At 46.6% G+C, this 23,641-nt stretch overlaps 1 protein-coding gene across 3 annotated transcripts in view; it reads left to right on the top strand.

Annotated features, from left to right (window-relative positions):
- The window catches only part of SAE1 (SUMO1 activating enzyme subunit 1), an 84,028-nt gene that overhangs the window by 41,516 nt on the left and 18,871 nt on the right, over positions 1 to 23,641 (top strand). The gene's annotated exons all lie outside the window — the stretch shown is intronic.

The following is a 23,641-nucleotide window of genomic DNA, read 5'->3' as shown; positions in this document are numbered from 1 at the left end:
GGATCACGAGGTCAGGAGATCAAGACCACGGTGAAACCCCGTCTCTACTAAAAATACAAAAAAATTAGCTGGGCGTGGTGGCGGGTGCCTGTAGTCCCAGCTACTCGGAGAGGCTGAGGCAGGAGAATGGCGTGAACCCGGGAGGCAGAGCTTGCAGTGAGCTGAGATTGCGCCACTGCACTCCAGCCTGGGCGACACAGCGAGACTCCGTCTCAAAAAAAAAAAAAAAAAACGGCGTAAGCCACCAGTGCTTGTTCCCCTCTTCAGAATTCTTTCTCTGCCTCAAAACCAGCCTCACGCTCATGAAAGGTAGGGTTGTTTTTCCTCTTACTATTAATGAACTACTTAGCAGTCCATCTTTGCTGGTGGTCAGGAGACTGTTAGTAAGTATTGGTTGGCTTTTCAGTGTTCTTCCTGTACCTGGCACTTTTTTGTTTGTTTTTGAGACGGAGTCTCGCTCTGTCCCCAGGCTGGAGTGCAGTGGTGTGATCACTGCAACCTCTGCCTCCCGGGTTCAAGCGATTCTCCTGCCTCAGCCTCCCGAGTAGCTGGGACTGCAGGCACGTGTCACCACACCCAGCTAATTTTTATTTTTAGTAGAGACAGGGTTTCACCATGTTGGCCAGGTTGGTCTCGCTCTCTTGACCTCGTGATCCGCCCACCTCGGCCCCCAAAAAGTGCTGGGATTATAGGTGTGAGCCACCGTGCCTGGCAAACCTGGCACTTTTAATTTTTATTTTAATTTTTTTTTTTGGAGACGGAGTCTAGCTCTGTCGCCCAGGCTGGAGTGCAGTGGCACGATCTTGGCACACTGCAACTTCTGCCTCCCAGGCTCAAGCAATTCTCCTGCCTCAGCCTCCCGAGTAGCTGAAATACTGGCGGGCACCACCATACCCAGCTAATTTTTTTTTTTTTTGAGATGGAGTCTCACTCTGTTGCCCAGGAGAGCAGTGGCGTGATCTTGGCTCACTGCAACCTCCACCTCCCAGGTTCAAGCGAGTCTCCTGCCTCAGCGTCCTGAGTAGCTGGGATCACAGGCACCTGCCACCACGCTTGGCTAATTTTTTGTATTTTTAGTATTTTTGTATTTTTTTGTATTTTCACCATCTTGGCCAGGCTGGTCTTGAACTCCTGACCTCAGGTGATCTGCCCACCTCAGTCTCCCAAAGTGTTGGGATTATAGGCGTGAGCCACTGCACCTGGCTGCGGCTAATTTTTGTATCTTAGTAGAGACAGGGTTTCACCATGTTGGCCAGGCTGGTCTTGAACTCCTGACCTCAGGTGATCCGCCTGCCTCAGCCTCCCAAAGTGCTGGGATTACAGGCGTGATAATTTTTTAAAAAGTATTTTTTTTTATGTTATTTATGCATTTATTTTTTTGAGATGGAGTCTCACTCTGTCGCCTAGGCTGAAGTGCAGTGGCGCAATCTCGGCTCACTGCAACCTCCACCTCCCGGTTCAAACAGTTTCCCCACCTCAGCCTCCCGAGTAGCTGGGATTACAGGTGCCCACCAGCACACCCAGCTAATTTTTGTATTTTTAGTAGAAACGGGGTTTTACCATGTTGGCCAGGCTGGTCTCAAACTCCCAACCTCAGATGATCCACCTGCCTCGGCCTCCCAGAGTGCTGGGATTACAGGCGTGAGCCACCATGCTCAGCTGGATGAACTATTTGAAAGTCCCGAATATCCATTTGTATAGAAATAAATGGGTTGAGCAGGAATAAGTGTTGCATGTGAGTGGGCTGCACTCAGAAAATGCCTCCTCTTGATAGTGGGACCAGGTGTGGAAGAGGCACCAGCAGTAAGAGCAGAGTCTTCTCCAGTCCAGGGTTCCATGTGGGAACAGTGCCTGGGCCCTTTGGGAGAAGCTTGTTGCTCACTGCGTTGCACATAGAAAGCCCTCAGGAAACAATGGCTGCCAGTTCGCCAAGGTTTGGGTTTGACTTGAGCATCTCTAACTGCTGCTTATGAAAGGAGTCAACTGGGCCGGGCGCGGTGGCTTGCGCCTGTAATCCCAGCACTTTGGGAGGCCGAGGTGGGTGGATCACGAGGTCAGGAGTTCGAGACCATCTTGGCTAACGTGGTGAAACCCTGTCTCTACTAAAAATACAAAAAATTAGCTGGGCATAGTGGCAGGCGCCTGTAGTCCCACCTACTCGGGAGACTGAGGCAGGAGAATGGCGCGAACCTGGGAGGCAGAGCTTGCAGTGAGCCAAGATTGTGCCACTGCACTCCATCCAGCCTGGGCGACAGAGAGAGACTCCGTAAAAAAAAAAAAAAAAAAAAAGGAGTCAACTGGCCTTTGAGTTTTGCATAATCCAGTGGTTCTCAACTGGGGACATTGGGCAGTGGTGTCTGGAAACATTTTTTGATGTTAGAGCTGGGTGGGGAGATATTACTGGCATCTAGTGAGTAGAGGATAGGGATGTTACTAAATATCCCATAGTGCACAGGACAGCACCCCCTGACAGAGTTATCCAGCACAGAATGTCATTAGTGTGCTTAGGTGAGGAAATCCTGATTTAATCCTCTGCAGTTTCCAGAGTATTTTCTCATTAATCTCAACATCACAGGGGTCATTGAACTGAGGGGACAAAACTGATATCTAGGAGCAAAGTGAATATTCAGTGCAGGCCAACATGGTGGAACCCTGCCTCTACTAAGAATACAAAAATTAGCTGGGCGTGGTGGTGCATGCCTATAGAATTGCTTGAACCCCGGAGGCAGAGGTTGCAGTGAGCCAAGATCGCCCCACTGCACTCCAGCCTGCGTGATAGAGCAAGACTCTGTCTCCGGGGGAAAAAGAAAAAGAACAAGACCTTTGGAATTAAAACAGACCTGGCTTCCAGTGGGCACTGCCATTTTGTTTTAGATGGGTGATCTTGAGCCGCTGACTTTAAATTCCCTGAGCCTCAGATTCCCCTCTGTAGCTGGTGGTGTTAATAGCACTTGCCTGAGGGCCTTTGTGAGATGAAGGTGATATACATGGAAAACTCCTGGCACAGAGCAAGCCCTAGAGAACTCTGTCATCTGTGAAGATATGTGCTTTTTTTCTTTTCTCTTTTTTTTTTTTTGGCGTGTACACTTTTCAACTCCGGAGTAGATGATTTGTGATTGACTCTGTTTTTCCCTTTTTTTATTTTATTATTATTTTTTTGGAGATGGATTTCAGCTCTGTCACCCAGGCTGGAGTGCTTTGGCATGATCTCGGATTCTGCAACTTCTGCCTCCCGAGTAGCTGGGATTACAGGCGCACACCACCTCATCCAGCTAATTTTTGTATTTTTAGTAGAGACGGGCCATGTCGGCCAGGCTGGTCTTGAACTCCTGACCTCAGGTGATCCACCCACCTTGGCCCTCCAAAATACTGCGATTACAGACGTGAGCCACTGCGCCCAGCTTGTTTACCCTTAATTCTATCTCTCAGTGAGTATTATGGCAACAGTCTCATGAATGCCTATGACCCTTTACTGGATAATATAGCCTATCATGTTGACTACTCTCTCCCAGATGGCATTAATTATCTGTCTTTTTCAGTTTTGAGTTCCAGGGCTTTGGATATGGTAATCAAAACATTAAAACTATGTGCAGTAAATTTCTTTTTTTCTTTTTTTTTGGTGTGGTAAAAAGCACATAACATAAAATTTACCGTTATAACTTAAGTGTATAGGTCAGTAATAATCATACAATGTTTTATTTTATTTTGTTTTTTTCTGAGACGGAGTTTCGCTCTTGTTGACCAGGCTGGAGTGCAATGGTGCAATCTCGGTTCACCACACCCTCCACCTCCCAGGTTTAAGCAATTCTCCTGCCTCAGCCTCCTGAGTAGCTGGGATTACAGACACCCACCATCATGCCTGGCTAATTTTTGTATTTTTAGTAGAGATGGGGTTTCGCTATGTTGGCCAGGCTGGTCTCAAACTCCTGACCTCAGGTGATCCTCCTGCCTCGGTCTCCCAAAGTGCTGAGATTACAGGCGTGAGGCACTGTGCCCGGCAGTGAGAACATTTACAATCACATATTGTGTAGCACCAGGAAGGATTTTTAAGATCAAAGTTAGCACATTAGAAGTGGAAATAATTTAAAAGTGGCCTTGTTTTTTTTGTTTGTTTGTTTTTTTGTTTTTTTTTGCCTACTGTGAAGTCAAGCCTTAGTAACATTCTTACTTCTGGATGCAGGGTGGCTTTGGGGGATATCCAAGTTGAGTGGTAAACTTTGTAGGCACTACTCTTGTTTCCGTGTTCCTGGCACCTAAGTTGATATATTTTCTCACATTCTTGTGACAATCTTTGAAGTATAGTTGTTATCCCATTTTCCTATAAGGAGACCAAGGTTGAGCATGGTTGTGATTGCTGAAAGTCATATCCGTGGTTTTATAGACAGTCAGAATTTAGACCATGAGGTTTGTTTTACCTGTGGACTTAGTTTTCAACATATTTAAGATACATCTGTAGGCTGGGCACGGTGGCTCATGCCTGTAATCCCAGCACATTGTGAGGCTGAGGTAGGCGGATCATTTGAGGTCAGGAGTTCGAGGGCAGCCTGGCCAAGATGGTGAAATCCTGTCTCTACTAAAAAATACAAAAATTAACCAGGCATGGTGGCATATACCTGTAGTCCCAGCTACTTGGGAGGCTGAGGTAAGAGAATCTCGAACGTAGGAGGTGAGGTTGCAGTGAGCTGAGATCGTGCCACTGCACTCCAGCCTGGGCGACAGAACGAGACTCTGTCTCAAAATAAAATAAATAAAGTATCTCTAAACTAATACATCTCATTAAATTTCAGATCTGGAGTTCTGTGAGTTAGGGAAACAGGATCACCACCATACTAGAAAAAACTCTGGTGCAGATAGTATTAGACACAAAGATTATCTGAATTCAGGCCCAGATAATTGTCTTCTTTTTCCCCAAGAAACATTTGAATTGTATTTCTGTTAGATAAGCATCATAGTAAAAAGTCTTCAAAGTTTTTGGAAGCATAAAAAGTTTTCTTTGGCCGGGCGTGGTGGCTCACACTTGTAATCCCAGCACTTTGGGAGGCCGAGGCAGGCGGATCATGAGGTCAGTAGATCGAGACCACGGTGAAACCCCGTCTCTACTAAAAATACAAAAAATTAGCTGGGCGTGGTGGCGGGCGCCTGTAGTCCCAGCTACTCGGAGAGGCTGAGGCAGGAGAATGGCGTGAACCCGGGAGGTGGAGCTTGCAGTGAGCCGAGATCGCGCCACTGCACTCCAACCTGGGTGATGGAGCGAGACTCCGTCTCAAAAAAAAAAAGTTTTCTTTGTTAAACCCTCCCCATTTTTTTGTCTTCTAAATTTCTAGGAGAACTACTTTTAAGTTTTTTAGTATCTTGTTGAACAGTGGTTAACAATTATAATCATTTGTATTTGTGTAATCAAACTGTGAAACACTGGTTGGGAACTTGCTTGTTTACACTTGATATGGCGTAAATGATAGGGGAAGAGCATACATAAAAAAGTGGCCTCTTTTGCTTTCTTGGAAGCATAATGTTATATTCCTTCGGATGTACCGTATGACCAGTCTCATCTTGAAAGGCACACATATTTTCCATTTTTCCCAGTGCTTGGAATTTGTTTCCAAAATTGTTTCTAGGAACATGACTAAATGTGACTGACGATGCCTTAGGAATTCCTAGTGGGGACAAGGTGCTTGGCTGGGATGCATACCTAAGAATACCTCACAAAGAAACCTGATTTTATTTCACCATTGCCTAATGGCACACGTAGTAGGTGCTCAATAAATAAATATTTTTTGCATGAGTGGTTTTTGCTTGTCTGGTCATTTGCCCTGTTGTAGAGGGAGAGCAGTGTGCCCACTGGAGTCCCCACAGGGTCCTTTTGCCTGCATGCCTGCCCCTGTGGCACCCATCAGGCTTTTGATTCCAATGTTGCCCTGGGCTCTCACACGCAGGTAGATGTTTTTTATTGCCCCATTCACAATTCAGCCACCTGCTGTCCGCATGCATGTGCTTGCCATGTTTAGATATTGGGTGTTTTTTCAGTTTACTTAATAAGTTAGTGGCCAGACTGTACGCTTCCTGCTGCGTTTTTCCACTGTCTTGAGAGTTGGCCTCACCATCTGTGAGCAAAAGGTCTCATCTTTTTATTATTCTCCCATGGCATGTTGCAAAACAGTAAGCGTGAGCTGGTTTCCTGTGGCAAAAAATTGACTTTGATTTGTTCTTTTTGAGGTTACTGTGAGTTTATCATAACAGGAGTGCTAAAAATATCGAGTCTGGTATGGAAACAGCATTCACTTACCAGCATGAACAATAACATACAGGTTTAGCCTAGAGCAGGAAGAAATGGACTTCATCTCAAGATGAGAATACTTATCAGAGAATTCTTGGCAATCTTAACTTGCTCAGTCTCTGTTCTGATGAGTTATGGAAAAGTACTTAGACCATCTTTGAGCCACAGAATTGAAGCTGAAAATATTCTTAGGCCAAACATTTTGTGAGCACCTGCTATGTACCAGATCTCATGGCTGGGACTCATCAGAGGAAGATGAATAGAATAAGTCTTCTTGCCGATGTAAAAGACAAACAAATAATTCTACTCCTTGTGAGGACAGCTATAACAGAGGGCTACAGAAACTATCATGTGTTGTTCCTGGTTTTTGTTTGTTTTCTTTTCCCCCCCAAAACAGGGTCTTGCTCTGCTTTCCAGGCTGGAGTGTTGTGGCACAATCATAACTCACTATAGCCTTGAACTCCTGGGCTCAAGTTATCCTCTCACCTCGACCTGCAAAGTAGCTGGGACTACAGGCGTGTGCCACCATGCCCAGCTATTTAAAAAAATTTGTTTGTACAGATTGGGGCAGGGAGGTCTTGCTATGTTGCCCAGGCTGGCCTTGAACTCCTGGCCTCAAGAAATCCTCTCACCTCAGTTTCCTAAAGAGGGACTATAGGAAAGCACCACCCTGCCTGGCTCGTTGTTCTGTTTTTAAATACATTTGCATTATTCCATGATAATCAAAAGTAATTTATTATGGGAACTTAGGAAACTGAAGGTCTGACCATCTTTGGGGAGTTGTGAAGTCTTGACAGAGGAGGGGAGATCTGAGCTGTATTTCGCATAACAGGTATTTGCCAGGTGGGAAAGAGGGAAGAATATTGCAGAGCAACACATGCACAAGGCCAGCAGAATAGAGGCTGAGCCTCAGAGGGGACTGGAGCTTGGAGAGAGCAGGCTAGTGGTTTCCCTATTGATAGAATATCAGAATCTGGTCATACGCGGTGGCTCACGCCTGTAATCCTAGCACTTTGAGAGACTGAGGCGGGCAGATCATGAGGTCAAGAGATCGAGACCATCCTGGCCAACATAGTGAAACCCTGTCTCTACTAAAAATACAAAAATTAGCTGGGCATGGTGGTGTGCGCCAGCTACTTGGGAGGAGGAGGCAGGAGGAGGCAGGAGAATTGCTTAAACCCGGAAGGCAAAGATTGCAGTGAGCTGAGGTCGCGCCACTGCACTCCAGCCTGACGACAGGGCAAGACTCCATCTCCAAAAAAAAAAAATTCTATCTATCAATCAGAATCACCGAGGAAACCGTTGAAAAATGCAGAGTCTCTGCTTCTAGCTCACGTAACTTAATCCAGTTAACTAGGAGTGACTTGCATGTCCGCATTTTTCTATAGCATCCAGGTTTCTCAAACCAGCCAAGTTAGGGGAAAGTACTATCATAGGAAAGGAAGCCCGTTTCCCAGGTCAAAGCCTTTGCTTACTCGTTTTATGTTTTTATTTTATTTTATTTTATTTTTGAGACAGTCTAGCTTTGTTGCCCAGGCTGGAGTTGCAGGTGCAATCTCAGCTCATTGCAACCTCCACCTTTTGGATTCGTGTGATTCTCCTGCCTCAGCCTCCAAGTAGCGGGGATCACAGGCACACGCCACCATGCCTGGCTAATTTTTGTATTTTTAGTAGAGATGGGGTTTCACCATGTTGGCCAGGCTGGTCTCAAACTCTTGACCTCAAGCAATCCATGCACCTCGGCCTTCCAAAATGCTGAGTTTATAGGCATGAGCCGTCGCACCTAGCCTGCGTTTTTCTTTTAAAATGTATTAAGTCTGTATTTCAAATTACATTTGGGCACTGAAGCAGGGAGGAAAAAGGAGCTAACCCAAGTAGCTGTTCAGTGTAGTATTTTGACTGCATACCCTCAAAGTAAAGAAAAATCTCACCGGGCGCAGTGGCTCATGCCTGTAATCCCAGCACTTTGGGAGGCTGAGGCGGGTGGATCACAGGGTCAGGAGATGGAGACCATCCTGGCTAACACGGTGAAACCTCGTCTCTACTAAAAATACAAAAATTAGCCGGGCACTTGTAGTCCCAGCTACTTGGGAGGCTGAGGCAGGAGAATGGTGTGAGCCCAAGAGGCAGAGCTTGCAGTGAGCTGAGATCGCACCACTGCACTCCAGCCTGGGCGACAGAACAAGGCTCTGTCTCCAAAAAAAAAAAAGGAAAGAAAAATCTAGCCAGTCGCGATGGCTCACACCTGTAATCCTAGCACTTTGGGAGGCCGAGGCAGGTGGATTGCCTGAGCTCGGGAGTTTGAGACCAGCCTGGGCAACATGGTGAAACCCTGTCTCTACTAAAATACAAAAAAAATTAGCCAAACATGGTGGCACAGTCCTGTAATCCTAGCTACTTGGGAGGTTGAGGCAGGAGAATTGCTTGAACCCTGGAGGCAGAGGTTGCAGTGAGCCGAGGTCGCTCCATTGCACTCCAGCCTGGGCGACAGAGTGTCTCAAAAAAAAAAAAAAAAAAAAAACCTCTAAATAAGTACTGAACTCTACTTAGTAGGGTTTTTGTTTTGAGATGAGGTCTTGCTCTGTACCCCAGGCTGGAGTGCAGTGGCACGATCATAACTCACTGCAGCTTCTCCCTCCCAGCTCAAGCAATCCTCACATCGCGGCCTCCCAAGTAGCTGGGATTATAGGTAAGTAGCAGGGATTACAGGCATGCAATACCACGCCCAGCTGATTTTGGTATTATTTGTAGAGACGGGATCTCATTGTGTTGCCCAGGGTAGTCTCTGTCTCCTGGGCTGAAGTGAGCCTCCTGCCCAAAGTGTTGAAATTACAGGTGTGAGCCACTTTGCCTGGCCTAGTAGGTTTGTTTTGCACAGTGATATGGGTTAGCAATTCTGAAACTACTTACTATTCTTCTAAGATGGAGCAGATAGGTAAGTATAGTGTTGATAATGAGAATCAAGTGTTCTTATTGTCAGGAAAGGGTGTTCCTATGAATATGGACAGTGGGAAAGGCTAGAAGGAACCATGAGGTATTGGACTGTGGAATTGAAGTTATCTGGATGAACTCATGGTTTCTTATACATAGATGTAGTAATAGATGTATGTGTGTATGCATATCCACTTTTACATGTGTTTATTTCCTAGAATTGTTTGTTAGAGGGTTTATGCCCAGAGACATCCCAGAAGCACTGAATGCACTCATGCCAAGATGTTAATACCTTTTCTCACTAAACAGAAACCAGGGTTCCTTGGAGAAATGGCTGTTTCCAGAGCTGGGGTAGGAAAATTGCAGTTGAGCTTGGAATATCCTGCTATGCCAAAAAGTAAGGAAGTGCTCTAAGAATGATAGGGGCATGTCAAAAGAACAAGAAGAATAATCAATTAATGTAAACAAGGAATTATGAAGATAACAAACTCTATCTTTGACTATCACCATAGTAGTAACAATTGTTTCAATCAAGAATCAAGGTGCTAAAATCAATGGGGAACAGTTTGCGGTGAAACAGTATAGATGTTTCCTTATCAGATGCTTTTATGCTATGCCTGGTGGCTCACCCCTATAAATCCCAATATTTTGGGAGGCTGAGGCAAATTGATCACTTGCACCCAGGTTTTGAGACCAGCCTGGGCAACAAAACGAGACCCCATCTCTACAAAAAATACAAAAGTTAGCCAGATACAGTGGTGCATGCATGTAATCCTAGCTACTCGGGAGGATGAGATGGGAGGATCGGTTGAGCCCAGGAGGTCGAAGCTGCAGTGAGTTGTGATTGCACCACCGCACTCCAGCCTGGGAGCAAGACTTTGTCTCCCCCGAAAAAGAAGATGCTTTTAAATGAATTACATGGGGAGACATTGGAGAACCCTGGCAGGTTGTAATTCAGCTGAGTGATGAAATTAACAATCTAGGGATGGACAGTTAGACCTCATGCCTCTTGGAACATGTAACCCTGGGTTGGATCTGAGAACAGAGGAAGGTTTTTTTCTTTTGCTCTAAAGGACATTAGTGGAACAATTGGTATAAAAGAGGCCCCGGCGCGGTGGCGTACACCTATAATCCCAGGACTTTGGGAAGCCGAGATGGGTGGATCACCTGAGGTCGGGAGTTCGAGACCAGCCTGCCCAACATGGAGAAACCCTGTCTCTACTAAAAATACAAAATTAGCCAGGCGTGGTGGCGCATGCCTGTAATCCCAGCTACTTGGGAAGCTGAGGCAGGAGAATCGCTTGAACCCAGGAGGCGGAGGTTGTGGTGAGCCGAGATCGCACCATTGCACTCCAGCTTGGGCAACAAGAGTGAAACTCTGTCTCAAAATAATAATAATAATAATAAATTAAAAAAAGGTCTGTAGGTTGGATAGCAGTACTGTTTCCATGTTATTTATTTTTACAGTTTTGATAATTGTCTCATGGTTATGTAAGAGAATGGTTTTTGTTTTGTTTTTCTTCTTTTTTCTTTTTTTTTTTTTTTTTTTTGAGATGGAGTCTTGCTCTGTTGCCCAGGCTGAAGTGCAGTGGCACCATCTCGGCTCACTGCAGGCTCCACCTCCTAGGTTCACGCCATTCTCCTGCCTCCCCCTCCCGGGTAGCTGGGACTACAGGTGCCCGCCACCACACCTGGCTAATTTTTGTATTTTTAGTAGAGATGGGGTTTCGCCATGTTAGCCAAGCTGGTCTCGAACTCCTAGCCTCAGGTGATCCTCCCACCTCAGCCTCCTGAAGTGCTGGGATTATAAGTGTGAGCCACTGCACCTGGTCTCTTTTTTTTTTTTTTTTTAACAGAATTTTTTTTTTAAGACAGAGTCTTGCTCTAAGGCTGTAGTGCAGTGGTATGATCACAGCTTGCTGCAGCCTCAACCTCCTGGACTCAAGCAGTCCTCCCACATCACACTTCTGAGTAGGTGGGATTATTGTAGGCTAATTTTTTAATTTTATTGTAGAGAGGCCTCACTCCATGGCCTAGGCTGGTCTTGAACTCCTGGGCTCAAGTGATCCTCCCACTTCTGCCTCCCAAAGCATTGAGATTACAGACGTGAGCCACTGCACCCAGCCTGTTAGATAATTTAGAAAACTTTCTTTCCTCATTCTTCAATTTCCCCTCATTCACACTCCCAACTTTCCTGTTTTGTGATTTTTAAATGACTTTGTCTTTGGATGCCAGCTTGATTTGGTGATTAGCTCTCTTCAGAGGAAACTTCTTATTTTAGAACTTGTAACCTTTGCAAAGCAGGCCATAGGCAGCCATCGCTATTTGGGTATGACGTTCCCCAGTGGGTTTTTGGTGTCCAGTAATGACAAAAACTGCTGAGAAGGAGACAGCCACAGGGAAATGGGTTCCGATAATGGGGCAGCAGCTGAGTGCTTGTTGATTTGCTGCTGTCATGACCACAGATGTTTAAAAATAATTTGTAAGGAAAAAGAAAAAAAGCATAGTTGGGGTGTGTGTGTGTGCGCGCGCACACCACTGCCTTATCAGTGGTAGAGAATGCAGACCACAGTCATTCAGAAAGGAAGAAGGCACCACCATGCAAACAGGAGAGGTGAGGGGAAGGGCAGAGGTGACCCACAAATGCGGCTCAGTGCCTTACAGCAGAGAGCTCATGAGAGAACAGGTTAGTCACCGACTCTGCTCCTCAGTCTGCAAGAGAGGTTCAGCACCAAGTCTATACCACACAGTACTGGAAGGATTAGATGAAGGCCTGGCACACATTGTGAATTAATAGTTATTGGTTACAGGCGGGGTGCGGTGGCTCAGGCTTACAATCCCAGCCCTTTGGGAGGCCAAAGTGGGAGGATTGCTTGAGGCCAGTAGTCCGAGACCAACATGGGCAACATAGCAACACCCTGTCTCTTTTTTTGTTTTTTTTGAAACAGTCTCGTTCTGTCACCCAGGCTGGAGTGCAGTGGCGCAATCTTGGCTCACTGCAACCTCTGCCTCCCAGATTCAAGCAGTTCTCCTGCCGCAGCCTCCCGAGTAGCTGGGATTACAGGTGCCCACCACCACGTCCGGCTAATTTTTGTATTTTTAGTGGAGATGGGCTTTCACCATGTTGGCCAGGCTGGTCTCAAACTCTTGACCTCAGGTGATCCACCCACCTTGGCCTCCCAAAATGCTGGGATTACAGGCGTGAGCCACTGTGCCTGACCAGTTCACGTACTTTACATGCATTGTGATCATATTAAATCTTCATGACAGCCTTACTAGATCCAGTCTTGTCCTGTTTTCACATGAGGAAATTGAATCTTGGAAGGGCTAAGTCATTTGTCCAGGGTCATCACACTCAGTAAGTGTTAGAGTCTAAACTTGAGCCAGAGCTGTCACACTGTCATCCTCAGTGCCTTGTGTTTAAGCATCGCCCAACAAATTGCTCAGTCAGACTTTAATTATTAGCATTACTAATAATACCATTATGATGATTATTTTGTCTAAACTTCACAGGCACCTCGTGACATTTTCTTATTCCACTTTTGCAGATGGGAAACTGAGGCCCACCAAGATCAGATAACAATAATGGGCAACATTGTCAGCAACCTGCCTTGCTTTTTTTCTTAGCAGGCCCACATCTCCCCCACTCCCCCACCCCCTTGGCAGTAGCCTGTGTTTGAGCTGTCACAGGCCCCAAGGCCCAGCTGCAATTCTTGTTTAAAGCCTCACATCTTTTCGCTGACTGTCAGACAACAGTCACGGGAATGTCCTGTGCCATCTTCCCTCGGCAAGAGGGGTTGGCAGAGAGCAGCAGATGCCTAGAGTCAAGGTCATGTGCTGCTCAAGTGCTGGGCTGGAGACAAGACCCTCTCTCCCTGCTGCTTGTGACCAGGCAGGGTGGCTCTGAATGTAGAGGGCTCTGTCAGAACAGTTCTGTGACCAGAGGGTGTGGTTGGCAAAGCAATGCATTAGGGGCCCATGGAAGTTTATATTTGTTGTCCACATTATTTCCCTGTGACTTTTAGATTTTTTTTTCCTTTTTCTTTTTGTAAATTAGTTTTTTCATACTAGTTAGAATGTTTCACCTTAAAGGTGAGAGTCAAGCTCTGGAATCGCCTGACATTTTTAAGGAAAGGAATAGAATACTGGGCTGGGGCTAGCCTGAAATGGTGGTTTGTATTATTTTAAATTGATGGGCTCTGGGTTAGGGGAGCCAAATCCATTTTAAAGTGATTTTTGTAAAAATTGGCATGTCTTCTATTTCTTCTCTGTTCCAAAGGTGACACTATAACGTAGAAGTTAAGAATGTGGTGACTTTTAAATCCGTCGTGCCCGTAAGCCTCCCCTAAGCCTCAGTTTTCCTACCACTAAAATGGGGGTGGTAACAGTTGTACCTATCTCATTCTGTCTTTTTTGGTTTTTGTTTGTTTGTTTGTTTTTTAGATGGGGTCTTGCTCTTGTCGCCCAGGCTGGAGTGCAATGGTGTGATTTCGGCTCATTGCAACCTCCACCTCCTGGGTTCAAGTGATTCTCCTGCCTCAGCTTCCTGAGTAGCTGGGATGACAGGCACCCGCCACCATGCCCATTTAGTTTTTGTATTTTTAGTAGAGACGGGGTTTCACCACGTTGGCCAGGCTGCTCTTGAACTCCTGACCTCAGGTGATCCACCCGCTTCAGCCTCCCAAAGTGCTGGGATTACAGGCGTGAGCCACCACTGCCAACCTCGTTCTGTCGTATTTTTTTACGTAGGAGAGCTCAGTCTGAATATAGGGTATGACATGGTTGTGGGGGGTTTTTTGTTGTTTTTTTTGTTTTGGTTCTGTTTTGTTTTGTTTTTGAAACAGTCTCACTCTGTCACCCAGGCTGGAGTGCAGTGGCGTGATAGCTCACTGCAACCTCTACATCCCAAGTTCAAGCGATTCTTCTGCCTCAGCCCCCAAGTAGCTGGAATTACAGGTGCCCACCACCACGCCCAGCTAATTTTTGTAGTTTTAGTAGAGATGAGGTTTCACCATGTTGGCCAGGCTGCTCTCGAACTCCTGACCTCGGGTGATCCACCCGCCTCAGCCTTCCAAGTACTGGGATTACAGGGGTGAACCACCACGCCCGGCCATTATATGCTTTTTTAAAAAACCTAAATGTTGCAAAAAACATGTGTCTAAAATCTCTGTTTAAACATAATTTTTTAATAGCCACATAATATTCCATTCTGTCAATATGTCTTTTTTTGTGGTACAGACTGAGCATCTAAATTAAATAACCCAAAATCTGAAATTTTTTTTATTTTTCATTTTTATTTGTTTACTTATTTTTGAGACAGAGTCTTGCTCTGTCACCCAGGTTGGAGTGCGGTGGTGTGTCGGCTCACTGCGACCTCCACCTCCCAGGTTCAAGTGATTCTCCTGCCTCAGCTCCCCAAGTATCTGGGATTACAGGCGCCCACCACCATGCCTGGCTAATTTTTTGTATTTTTAGTGGAGATGAGGTTTCACCATGTTGGCCAGGCTGATCCTGAACTCCTGACCTCAAGTAATCCTCCCACCTCTGTCTACCAAAGTGCTGGGATTACAGGCTGAGCTACCGCGCCCAGCCTATTTTTGTTTTTTTGAGACAATCTCACTCTGTCTCCCAGGCTAGAGTACAGTAGCCCCATCTCTGCTCACTGCAACCTCCGCCTCCTGGGTTCAAGTGATTCTCCTGCCTTAGCCTCCCGAGTAGCTGGGATTACAGATGTGTGCCACCACACCCAGCTAATTTTTGTATTTTTAGTAGAGACAGGGTTTCGCTATGTTGGCCAGCCTGATCTTGAACTCCTGACCTCAAATGATCCACCCGTCTCAGCCTCCCAAAGTGCTGGGATTACAGGCATGAGCCACCGCACCACGCCCCCAAAATCTGAAATGTTTTGAGTGCTGACGTAACACTCAAAAAAAAGCTTATTGGCCCCGGGCATGGTGGCTCATGCCTGTAATCCCAGCACTTTGGGAGGCCTAGGTGGTTGGATCACCTGAGGTCAGGAGTTCGAGACCAGCCTGGCCAACATGGTGAAACCCCGTCTCTACTAAAAATACAAAAATTGACCAGGTGTAGTGGTGGGTGCCTGTAGTCCCAGCTACTAGGGAGGCCGAAGCAGGAGAATCGCTTGAACCCAGGAGGCAGAGCTTGGGGTGAGCCGAAATCCCGCCACTGCATTCCAGCCTGGGCAACAGAGTGAGACTCTGTCTCAAAAAAAAATAAAAAATAATAAAAGCTCATTGGAGCATTTTGGATTTGGGATTTGGGATTCTTAGATTTGGGGTGCTCTATCGGTAAGCACAATGCAAATATTTCAAAATCTGAAAATACCCAAAATTCAAACACTTCTGTTCCCTGTCATTTTGGATAAGGGGGACTCATCCTGTGTAAACAACACTGCAGTGAACATTTATAGGTAATTGATTCAGCGGGTAAGGGTCAGGACCTTTTATAGCGATCTTTAATACCACATTTTTACATGGTTCATTGAGCATTTGTGCTCCCCTCTGCTGTGGGTGAGGGTGCAGGTCCCTCAGCCTTCTTGCTTGGGTTGAGTCATCCTGGTCTTTAATTTGGTAGGCAAAAAATGGCATCTTGTTTTTGAGCTCGTTTCTGAGAAAGTGCACGCTCCTTTTCCCCATCAACAACTTTCATCCGGAGCCTCGGAATCTCTTCAGTATTACTGAAGAGTGAGATGCAAATAGCGAGGCACAGCTTCTTTCCCTCTTCTGAGCTGATGCCTGGTGAGGTCATAGACTGGGTTTCATTGCAAAGACGAAAGCGTGGGCAGGACTTGGAGCACAAAAAGGGGCATTTCAGAGTAGTCTTCAGGGGCGGCCGCTCCGGAGGTGAAGTTTTCTAGAGAAAGAGATGAAAGTACTGTGTGGCTGTGGCGACAGACAGAGGCTTGTGAGCCTGCCCTCTAGAGATTGTGAGCTCCACGTGTGAGGGCAAAGCCTGGGGCTGTCTGGGTCGCTTCTGGGTCCCCAGCACAGCTAGCATAGGGTAGGGGTGGAGGGCGGGTGCTCAGGAAGTGATTTTTGAATAGTGGATGACTGAATACATGCACACACATACTTTTAAGTTTCTGGGTTAAAGAGGAAAACAGAATAACGTAAACAAAGGAAAGTAATGTGGAGGTGAACTGAGCAGATGGCAAGATGCCGTGAATGGTTAGAGGCCAGGAGAGCCAGAATCAGAGTGGCTTCCGTGAAGTGTCCCTGCCTCCTCCCCCAGCCCAGGTATGTCCCTCCTCTGAGCTTCACACCTATGGACTGTTCTGCACCCTAGCCCTCAGATGCAACGGTGAAAGTGGGACTCCTATTGTGTTTCCCTGTTGAGGACAGACATGGTGCCCTGTGTATCTGCTGCTGCTTTTTTCTGTTTTTCTTGCTGAGTATTCCATGTGTAGCATGTTTTTAACACTTGATAAGAAACAGAACCATCCCAGATAGCTTGAACACTTTTCAATTTAGTCAGTAACAGACCAGGTCTGTTTTGGATTTCCAGGAGCTTGTGTCACTTTATTTTTTTTCTGAGCCAGGGTCTCGCTTTGTCACCCAGCTGGAGTGCAGTGGTACAATCTCAGCTCACCACAGCCTCTGCCTCCTGGGTTCAAGCAATTCTTGTACCTCAGCCTCCCAAGTAGCTGGGACTACAGGTTCCTGCCACAACACCCAACTCATTTTTGTGTTTTTAGCAGAGACAGGGTTTCACCATGTTGGCCAGGCTGGTCTCAAACTCCTGACCTCAGTTGATCTGCTTGCCTTGGCCTCTCAAAGAGCTGGGATTACAGGCATGAGCCACCGCACCCGGCCTCTGGATTGCCCGGCCTGTGTCACTTTGTCATGAGCTCTTCTCCCCTAGTTATCCTTTATTCTTCAAACAGGCTTCCTGTGTGACATATTTTTTCAGTGCCTGCTATGGGGCAAGCCCTGTGCCAGGTGTTAAGTATGTAGTAGTGACATGGCCTCTGCCCCACAGAGCATAAAAATCTAATGGAGGAGACAAGCCAATCCTTGTACTAGTTCATTTCCACAGGTGAATATAAAACCACAAACTGGGCTGGGCGTGGTGGCTCACGCCTGTAATCCCAGCACTTTCAGAGGCTGAGGCAGGTGGACAATTTGAGCTCAGGAGTTTGAGACCAGCCTGGGCAACATGGTGAGACCCCGTCTCTACAAAAAATAAAAAACGAACCAGGCGTGGTGGTGCATGCCTGTAGTCCCAGCTATTTGGGAGGCTGAGGCAGGAGGATCACTTGAGTTCAGGAGGTCCAGGCTGCAATGAGCTGAGATTGTGCTGTTCGCTCCAGCCTGGGTGACTGAGGCCGTGTGTCAAAAAAAAAAAAAAGAAAAAAATAATCACAAACTGTGAGTCAGGTATCTAAGGGAAAAAACAGTGTGCTGGGAGTGAATGTCAGGAGACAGGGAGGTCTGAGGCAGTATCATGTCCAGAGCTCACAGCTGAATTAATGGTAATGCAGTTAAATGAGCTACTGTGTGACACAGGTCACCACATCAAGTGTATTGGCTTTTCTAGGGCGAGTGTGAGCTGGGTTTCTGGACTTTGCTTAAGAGCAGTGACAGACCTGGAAGATATTGCCCCAGGCACTCTTGGGTGCTTTACATGTATTGGTTCATTTAATCTTTAAACCCCACAAGTGTCCTTGGGATTCCCATTTTGCAGAGGAGGCTCAGGGTCCTTGTCACTTGCCCAAGGTCACAGTAGGTGGAAGAATAGGGAGTCTAGAGCTGTGCTCTTCGCTGCTGCCCTCCAGTTGGAAAGCTGTCCAGGCCAGGGACAGGCTTTGCAGAGAGAAGGTACAGAGGACAGGACAGGCGAATATTCAGGGACTGTGAGGACTGAGGTGGTTCTGCCAACTGTGGAGGGCCTGGTCACTTGACAAGGCATCTCATTGCATCCCCCTGAGGCTCTCTCAAAGCTCCTTTTCAAGTTAGGACATTGTTATCTCCTGTGTAGTTTTTGTTGATTGCCCTCTGAAATGCTGTGAGAGGGTAGACCGTCCATTCTGCCCTTGCCTGCCCAGCCCAGCACCTGGCACAGTCATTGCTCAGTGTATATTTATTGAATGAACAATTGACTGAATGTCAGACCCAAGGCTTTGCCTTAGGAAATAGGCTGTTGGACAAGAGGACTACCATACTTTGCGTTTTTTTCTGGAAATTTATGTCACCTGGGAGTGGAGCAGATTACCAGGCTGTTTCCAGAGATAGCGACTCTCCATAAAGTGAGCCAACCTTGGGGCTGGGCCCAGTGGCTCACGCCTGTAATTCCAGCGCTTTGGGAGGCTGAGGCAGGCGGATCATGAGGTCAGGAGTTTGAGACCAGCCTGACCAACATGGTGAAACCCCATCTCTACTAAAAAAAAAAAAATATATATATATATATATATGAGCCGGGTGTGGTGGTGCATGCCTGTAATCCCAGCTACTCAGGAGGCTGAGGCAGTAGAATCGCTTGCACCTGGGAGGCGGAGGTTGCAGTGAGCAAAGATCGTGCCACTGCACTCCAGCCTGGGTGACACAGCAAGACTCTGTCTTAAAAAAAAAAAAAAAAAAAGCCAACCCTGAGGAGGAGTCTACGTTCAGTTGCAGGGAGCCAGGGAATTGGTGCCGAGGTGCCTGGCACAGAAAAGCTTTGGGCCTCTCTCAGGTAAATGAAGTTTTGATATAGATTCAACTTCCCTGCCCCCCACAATTGAACTGTTTTGGGGGACCAGCAATTAGGGACTAATTTGTGACTTTATTTTCTTTATTTTCTTCCTATTTGTGACTTTATTTTTTTACTATTAAAGTACTGGTTTATTCGGTAGCCTTGGTGATTAGATTTAGGCATAATAGTTAAATGTAACAGAAGTTTATGTAACAAACAGTGATTAATAATGTTGCTGTCCAGATTCCCGTTATAGCGCTAACCTGATGTTATGAACTGAGATTGAATTTGAGTGCTTACATTATTTTGTAAAGGTGGTAGTATATCCACATACCCACAGTTTTTTCTTTATGTACGTGAAACCGTGCTTGGTTTCTTTTTTCCAAAGTTTATCTTTTCCATTACTTGGGCAAGTCCTGAACCTAAGCTGAGACACTAGCCCATCATCTCCAGCAATGAATGTCATCCCCCCAGACTTCAGCATCCTGAGTTAATTAAAAGGTTCAGATGAAGTTAATCAAGTTTGGAACTCTAATTTTGTGCAATGTTTTGATACTATTTGATGAGTCATCTTTTGGTAGAGCACCTCTCTATCCCTGACAGTGTTTGAACTTGACGGAACAGTTTTGTAATGTGTAAACTGGTGGGAGTTGCTCTTCAGAAATGCAGAGTCAACAGTGGTATGTGTGCGTGTTTGGCTCTTCGGGTGGGGCGGAAAGCAGAACAAAAAGAATTTAATAAGTGAGAACTTGTCAGGAGCTAGGGTCAGTTCTGAGGCTGCTGCCTGTCAAGAACATGGGTTTCTTCCTGCCCCCTCCATTGCTGCTAACTGGAGTCTGACCTTCGAGAAAGAGTGAAAAAAGACAGCTTCTGTTTGTTTTGCTGCAAGTAAGTGGCTGGACTGATTGGCCCCCTTCCCAGAGGCCCTGCAAGGACTTCAGATGTGGTCAGCGAGGTATGTGGACGGTGCCAGCCTGCCGGCCCTCGTCCAGCCAAACTGCACCAGGAACAGGCAAGGGGCCCAGAGAAACAGTGGGGCCAGCTGCTGCTGCCTTTGCTCCTGCTCTTAATGCCATCCTATTTCTTCCTAAGATGAAGCTGGTTTACTCTCTGAAGATTGATGGGCAAGGTTTTGTATGACCACGGTCTCCACTTCTCACCCACTGAACTTACAGCTTGAAATTAACAGAGGCGAGGCCCATCTGGAAAAATGCATTTGACAAAAACGTGATCAAATGGGGAATCCCCTGAGGTGGGTGGCAAAGAACCATACCACTTGGAATCCTAGGTGCTGTGTCCCTATATGGACTTGCTGTTTCTTTTGGATTCCATTAGGGTTAAGAAGCACAAAATCTGAAGCTAGATTTGAGTTTACATTTCCGTTCCAGTACTTGGGAGTTACAGTGACCAAATCATTTAATGTTTCTGAGCTTCAGTTGCCTGATCTGTAAAGTAGGATGGGTAGGTCCGGCGTAGTGGGTCATGCCTATAATGCCAGCACTTTGGAAGGCTGAGGCAGGAGGATCACTTAAGGTCAGAAGTTCGAGACCAGCCTGGCCAACATAGTGAGGCCCCATCACTAGTAAAAATACAAAAGTTATCTGGGCGTGGTTGTAGGTGTCTCCAGCCTGGGTGACAGAGTGAGACTCCATCTTAAAAAAAAAAAAAAAAAAGTAAATAAATGAATAAAAATAAAGGAATCCAGCCATCTGTTAGTATAGCCAAAGCAGAGGGTATTGCATCAAATGTCAAACCCTAGTCCTGTCAGTCACTCCTGAGAGAACAGGGCGAGACCCAGAAAGGGTATCAACACTGCCTGAGCAGATGGAGGCAAAGCTGTGCATGGGCTGCTTATAGGGCACAGTCTGAGGCCTTGCAGCAGTCACGTGGAAACTGAGGCTGCCTGCTTTCCAGGTGCAAGGTGGTGGACAGTGGCGGGAGCCCTGTGTTGGATGGCTCTTGTGTGATCTTATTTCTTTGTCACTGGGACAGAAGCACCAACTGTCACAAGGAACCAATAAGAGGAGGTGATTTTTTTTTCAGCTGTTACCACAAAGCTTTTCATCTTTTGGTTTGAAAACATAGCTGTGGGAATAGGCCGGGCACGGTAGCTCACACCTGTAATCCCAGCACTTTGGGAGGCCGAGGCGGGCCGATCACAAGGTCAGGAGATCGAGACCATTCTGGCTAACACGGTGAAACTCCGTCTCTACTAAAAATACAAAAATTAGCTGGGCGTGGTGGCGGGCGCCTGTACTCCCAGCTACTAGGGAGGCTGAGGCAGGAGAATGGTGTGAACCCGGGAGGCGGAGCTTGCAGTGAGCCGAGATCGTGCCACTGCACTCCAGCCTGGGCGACAGAGCGAGACTCTGTCTCAAAAAAAAGAGAGAGAGAGAGAGAGAGAGAAAGAAAATACAGCTTGTGGGAGCACCAAAGCCCAAAGCTTTATAGTGCCTACTATGTGCCAGGCACTATACTAAACATTTTGCATGGATTAGCACTCATGTGATCTTCATGATAACCTGGTGAGGAGGTAATTATTATCACCCTTCCTACTGGTTTGTTGTTGTTGTTGTTTTGAGACAGAGTCTCGCTCTGTCACCCAGGCTGGATTGCAGTGCCATGATATCGGCTCACTGCAACCTCTGCCTCCTGGGTTTGAGCGACTCTCCTGCCTCAGGCTCCGGAGTAGCTGGGATTACAAGCATCCGCCACCACGCCAGCTAATTTTTGTGTTTTTAGTAGAGATGGGGTTTTATCATCTTGGCCAGGCTGGTCTTGAACCCCTGACCTCGTGATCCACCCGCCTTGGCCTCCCAAAGTGCTAGGATTACAGGCATGAGCCACCATGCCCGGCTACTTAATTTATTTTTTGAGACAGCCTCTCTCTGTAGCCCAGACTGGAGTGCAGTGGCGTGATTTCGGCTCACCACAACCTCCGAATCCTGGGTTCAAGCAATTCTACTGCCTCAGCCTCCCAAGTACTTGAGATTATAGGCACCCACCATACTTTTGGCTAATTTTCCTATTTTTAGTAGAGATGGGGTTTCACTATGTTGGCCAGGCTGGTCTCAAACTCCTGACCTCAAGTGATCCACCCACCTTAGCCTCCCAAAGTGCTGGGATTACAGGCGTGAGCCACTGCACCTGGCCTCCTTTATTTTATGGGACATTTTTTGAAAAGAGGCTTGGTCCAAACAGGCAGTACTTGCCATTTCTGCAGTCATTTCTCTACCCTGCCCCAAAATGGTTACTCAGTTGCATTTATTTACTGCAATCGGAATACCAGCAGCACACCTACAAAATTAGAAGTATTGGGTGGTAGCAGATCAGTGCTCTCTGGCATCCCGGTGGTCACAGCCTTTTTTTTTTTTTTTTTTTTTTTTTTGAGACAGAGTCTCGCTCTGTCGCCCAGGCTGAAGTGCAGTGGCACAATCTCAGCTCACTGCAACCTCCACCTCCTGGGTTCAAGAGATTCTCCTGCCTCAGCCTCCCAAGTAGCTGAGATTACAGGCACCTGCCACCATGCACGGCTACTTTTTTTGGTATTTTTAGTAGAGATAGGGTTTCACCGTGTTGGCCAGGCTGGTCTTGAACTCCTGACCTCAGGTGATCCACCTGCCTCAGCCTCTGAAAGTGCTGGGATTACAGGCATGAGCCACCACCCCTGGCCAATTATCATAGCTTTGAGTTGGCTGCCAAGTGTTGAGGTAGCGTTGAGGGTTGCAGAAGCTGTGTTCTTGAAAAAGAGAAGAAAGTAACATTCTCAGAAAGCAGAGTATTCAGAAGAGTCAGTGGGTGTTCTGGAGCTTTTTTATTTTCTTTCCTTTTTTTTTTAAAGAAATTACCAGCTGGGTGCGGTGGCTCACGCCTGTAATTCCAGCACTTTGGGAGGCCAAGGCGGGAGGATCACCTGAGGTCAGGAGTTTGAGACCAGGAATTTTTCTATTTTTAGTGAAACCCCGTCTCTACTAAAAATACAAAAAATTAGCTGGGTGTGGCTGCAGGCACCTGTAATCCCAGCTACTTGGGAGGTTGAGGCAGGAGAATGGCTTGAACCCAGGAGGTGGAGGTTGCATTGAGCCAAGATCACGCCATTGCACTCCAGCCTGGGCAACAGAGTAAGACTGCCTCAAAGAAAAAAAAAAAAAGAAAAAGAAAACAAAGAAATTCCCTTTTCTCTGATATGCAGAGCCCCGTCTATACTGGACAGGTGGAAGTTACCAGAGAAATACAGACCAGGGGCCTTTGTCTGACATTGGCGCTGAGAAAAGCATAGCCCAGAAGCAGGGTGTGTCTTTTTTTTTACCTGGGCATCTGTGGTTTGAGATCTTCTTGGAACACTTTATAACCCATTTCTGAACTTCTCCCAGGCTTCAGTGGAGCCACCTGTTGTAGCTTCTAAAACTGTGTCCTCAGTTGTTCTCCCACCCATTGCCTTCACAGATGCAGAGACCAAGATTCACTCACTCGCCATTGGACCTTTAGCACCCAGGTCTCTCTGGCACAAAGTAAGTGCCAGGCTGGTGGAGTGAATGAATTCTACTTAGAGAATGGTCCTCAACGCAGGCTGTTCATTACCAAAACTATTTGGTCTTTAAAAAGTGTGACTCTGCTTCAGTCTGGGGTGGATACCAAATACTTGCATTTTTAAAGAGCCTCACAGCAACTCCTGGTAGTTTTCAATTTACCTTAATTTTTATGTAGGAACCCCTTGTCCTGGTAGAGAGTATAATTTGCTGAATA

Source organism: Nomascus leucogenys, unplaced genomic scaffold (assembly GCF_006542625.1).
Source record: "Nomascus leucogenys isolate Asia unplaced genomic scaffold, Asia_NLE_v1 Super-Scaffold_241, whole genome shotgun sequence".
Classification (NCBI taxonomy): domain Eukaryota; kingdom Metazoa; phylum Chordata; class Mammalia; order Primates; family Hylobatidae; genus Nomascus; species Nomascus leucogenys.
Note: the sequence above shows the minus strand (reverse complement) of the source record. Positions and strands in the feature narration are given on the sequence as shown.